Here is a 4,974-nt window from a genome sequence, read left to right as displayed (position 1 = left end):
TCATTACCTTTGTTCCGCATAATGAAGCTCTCAATAGGCGTACTACTACTTTTGGTCCTGCTGTTTGGATTATGTTTTTTGGATTCCCCTATGACTACCAAACTGAGTATTACATCACTAAAGCTCTGGGCGGCTATGGGTCGTTGATTTCTTGGTACAACCTGAGGCAAGACAGGAGGTTTTTGCTCGTCAAAGCTCAAGTTATCCACCTCAGATTGATCCCTAAGAGCTTTGTCGTATGGCAGCTTGGTGGGGCTCGGGATTGCTGGACCGCGCAGGTGACGATTCTTCGCAGTCGGGATTGGAATGCTATGTTGGCTGAAGTTCCTCCGGCGGGAGAAGAACCACCTCCCCCAGACGGAGACCCTCACCCACAGTTTGGACCTGAGCTGACTGCCGAGCAGCTCTATCAGCAGCAGGTGCATAATTGGCTCGTCCAAAACGCTGCTCCCAATGATGATACCCCTGCAGGACATGGTCAAGATCCTCCCCACAACAACCTGGCAGGCTGGGGCGCCTGGCCTCCCTCTCCACCTGCTCCGCCACCTGTGATGCCCCCTCACTTGATGAACTTTCAGTCATGGCTCGCTGCCCAGGGCCTCTCTGTTTTGGATGGCATTGTCCCAGAAAACAACATTACAGATAATGCTGCTGATGCGTGGAATGATTCGCTCACTCTTTCTGATAGTTCCAGCTCTGCTAGCTCTGGCGATACCCTGATCATAATGGAAAATGCAGATATGTCAGTCAGTTCTGAACTCAACCAAGAGCTTCTGTTTGTCTCTGTGGACCTCCATAGCCAAGGTATTCGCTTTGCTCTTTCCAACCAAGGTAATCAGCTGCTGTCTCTCCTGTTGGCTGAACCAGTCCCACGCCGGCAACTTAACTTATCAATACACAATGCTCTCCGCCCATATTTAGCTTCCATGCGCCCGTGGCGCCAGGCTTATGGTGTTAGGACTGAGTCTGTTCATGTTGAGATTCAGATTACTACGGTAAACAATGTGCTGCAGTTCACCCAGCTGGATGGATCTCTGATTTTAGCTAACACCAACACTGCAATGCTTCCTGCCCCGGATGCTGCTGCTCATAGTTTTGAGGGTCCACTGCTGCTTATTGATGCGCCCTCCTAGGTGGAACAACCAGATGCTACCCCACCACACTATGCGGAACAGGTGGCCTCTGCTCAAATGATCTCTGCAATTTCTGATGTTGCTGTTACTTCTGAACTGGCCCAAGTGTCTAATGTTTCTGAACCGCTCCAAGTGTCTGAAGTTTCTGAATTTACACCTGACACTCAATCTGCTTCTGATGTTTCGATGGTCCCAGTTGAAACTGTGCCGATGTCTGAGGTCTCTGATACCATGCTTTGCGGCCTGCAATCTGTGATCCCTATGCAGGATAACTTGGCACCGTCTACCTCTACTGATGAAACCAGAGTGATTGGCCGCAAAGGGAAATCTGTTGCCCCCCTCAGCACTGCTCCTCTTCGTCCCAGCACCAGGCAGAACAAATATGATGGATTCCGGGTCAATCTCAATCAGGACTCACGTCCTCCTAAGTCCAAGGTGAAGCCCAGGGCTACCCCCTCTGCTGTGACTGATGCGACCTCCTCTGTCAGGCTTCAGAAGGATAATCACACTTCAGAGATTCCTCCCCCCACTGCCATATCCACCATGCAGCAAATTGGAGTTCAGCTCTGCGCAATCCCAGCTGAGGAGCTCACTGTCGAAGCGCTCAATGGGACCATCGCTGATCCGGCCTCGCCCTCTTCCTAAGTTCACCTTTTATCTTCGCGTGCTTTATGTCTCTTTTGCATAACTGGAACGTACTATGTTGGAATGTTCGGGGTTTGAACTCTCCTAAAAAGCTTCTGGCGTTGTCTAATGCGATTAGCTCTTCAGGCTGCTCGATCATATGTTTGCAAGAATCTAAGATGCAAGACTTTAATGCTAGTGTCCTTAAGACAATTTGTCCCCCGCGTTTTGATTCTTTTGCGTTTATTCCCTCAATTGGCGCTTCGGGTGGGATTATCACGATCTGGTGCAGCTCTTTGTTCTCGGGTCATATTTTCATCCAAGAGCAGTTTGCGTTGGGTGTCATTTTCACTTCCACGATCTCACCCCACACTTGGAAGCTGGTGAATATATACGGTCCTTGCCAGGGAGAGCAGCGCGATAGATTTACTCAGTGGCTTTTTGATATTGACATACCCACCACAGAAGACTGGCTAATTCTTGGCGATTTCAACTACATTCGTTCACCTGATAACAGAAACAAGCCCGGTGGCAATATACATGATATGTTCACTTTTAATGACTTCATCAGAGAGCAAAACCTCACTGAACTACCAATCAAAGGGAGAACCTATACCTGGTCTAATATGCAGCAAGATCCCTTACTCGAGCAACTTGATTGGTTTTTCACCACCCTTAATTGGACCTCCTCGTTTCCGAACACCATGGTTAATCCCCTTGGACGTCCAGTTTCGGATCATACGCCTTGTTCTGTTGTGATTCAGACCAACATACCTAAAAGCAAAATTTTCAGGTTTGAAACCTTTTGGATTGCACACCCTGGTTTCATGGATGTAGTCTCTCAGGCATGGAATAAGCCACTCAAATATGGTAAGTCTGCTAACGCTGCTACAAGTCTCTGCCAAAAAATTAAAAATTTGAGACATGCCCTCAGTCATTGGAGCAAGAAAATCTCAAGGCTTAAGACAGCCCTTGCTAATACCAACAAAGCTCTCCTTGAGATAGACCACATCGCTGATCGCCGAATGCTGACCCGACAAGAGAATAACTTTCAATCTATTCTCAAAAAACATCTGCTCAAGTTACTTCAATTTCAAAAGGACTACTGGAAGAAAAGGTGCACTATTCGTTGGATTAAATTTGGTGATGAGAATTCTAAATTCTTCCAAGCGGTGGCCACGGAACGATACCGTAAGAACTTCATATCCAGCTTGAAAATCAATGATGACATCGTTGTAGAAGACCATACTGGAAAAGAGTCTATATTGTTTGAGGCTTTCAAAACTCATTTGGGGACAACTAAACCACCACAGATGAAATTCAACCTTTCCCAGATGCTGCATGACAACGTGGATTTTGACAGCCTCACCACACCCTTCTCTACGAATGAGATTGATGCTGTAGTTAATGAAATGCCTCCAGATCGGGCCCCTGGCCCGGATGGTTTCAACGGCGCCTTTCTCAAAGCTTGTTGGCCGGTGATAAAAGACGACTTCTACCGTCTCTGTGCGGAATTCCATGAAGGTAATCTCAACCTGGAAAGCCTCAACTATGGTCATATTACCCTCATTCCTAAGACCAGAGTGCCTGAAATTGTCAATGATTTTCGACCCATCACGTTGCTCAACTGCTGCCTTAAGTTGATCACAAAACTTCTTGCTAACCGTTTACAAAAAATCATTCTGCAAATTGTACATCGGAATCAATACGGTTTCCTTAAGGGGCGCACCATCAATGATTGCTTAGCCTGGGCCTTTGAATACATACACCAATGCCAAGCATCCAAGCGAGAGATTGTTCTGATTAAACTCGACTTCGCCAAAGCTTTCGACACAGTACAACACTCAGCTATAATACAGATTATGAAGAGCATGGGATTCAATGACAAATGGATTGCCTGGTTTAAATGCATCTCCTCTTCAGGCAAATCCTCGGTGCTACTTAATGGGGTCCCCGACAAACACTTTTGGTGCAAATGTGGTGTCCGTCAAGGAGACCCACTATCCCCCTTGCTCTTTGTACTTGCTGCGGATTTGCTTCAAACAGCGATTAATGACGCCATGCATAACAACAATCTGCACCTGCCGATTCCCTCTGGTCGTAACAATCAATTCCCAGTCATCCAATACGCGGACGACACAATCATTGTAATGCCGGCCTGTTGTGTCCAAGCTAACTGCATGAAACAGATACTCACGGATTATGCTGATTATGTGGGGTTGCACATCAACTTTCACAAGTCAACACTTATTCCTTTGAACACTCCGGAGGAAACGTACAAGGATATTGCCGACATCTTTGGATGCGCATGTGCACAACTTCCGTTCACGTATCTGGGCCTACCCCTGGGCACGTCCAAGCCGACGGTCCTTGACTTAACTCCCTGGATCTGCAAGGCTGAGAGAAGAATCACCGCAGCGATGTCACTGATGTCATATGCGGGCAAACTGGCTCTCATGAACTCTCTCGTCACCTCGTTGGCATTATACCCCATGGGAATCCTTAAACTCCCACCCAAGATCATTGAACAATTTGACAAGATTAGGAGACACGGCCTTTGGACAAAGAAAACCGAGGATGGGGAGAAAAGTAACTCTCTTGCGGCTTGGGACATGGTGTGTCGGCCCAAGAAAAATGGTGGCCTCGGAGTTCTCAATCTCAAGGTTCAAAATGACGCAATGCTTCTGAAGCTGCTCCACAAGTTCTACAACAAGTTCGACGCCCCCTGGGTGCACCTCGTCTGGGACACATACTACGCTTCCACTATCCCCCATGCTGCTGCCCCATGCGGCTCTTTCTGGTGGCGTCAACTCATTCAACTCATGCCAATTTACAGAGGGATCACCAAAGTTAAGATTGGAGCGGGTGACACAGCCTTATTTTGGAAGGACGATTGGAACAACTCCATTTTGTCAGAAACATACCCGCGTGCTTTCTCATTTACAAGAGATGAAGATGCCTCGACGCGGAAATTCCTCTCGATCACCCAGCTTAACCAGGCTTTTGACTTGCCCCTCTCGGTCCAAGCATTTGATGAATTGCGAGCTCTCCAGCAAAATGTTATCACTGCAACAATGACTGACTCCAAGGATGCCTGGATATGCACTTGGGGGTCTGCTGACTTTAAAACCACGGCCTATTACACCTTCTACTTCAGGGAGATGATTGCTCATGATGCTTACTGATGGCTGTGGAAGACCAAATGCATCCCTAAAAT

This window comes from Triticum aestivum, chromosome 4D (assembly GCF_018294505.1).
Source record: "Triticum aestivum cultivar Chinese Spring chromosome 4D, IWGSC CS RefSeq v2.1, whole genome shotgun sequence".
NCBI classification, from domain to species: Eukaryota; Viridiplantae; Streptophyta; class Magnoliopsida; order Poales; family Poaceae; genus Triticum; species Triticum aestivum.
The sequence above is the reverse complement of the archived record's forward strand: the minus strand, read 5'-3'. Positions refer to the sequence as shown.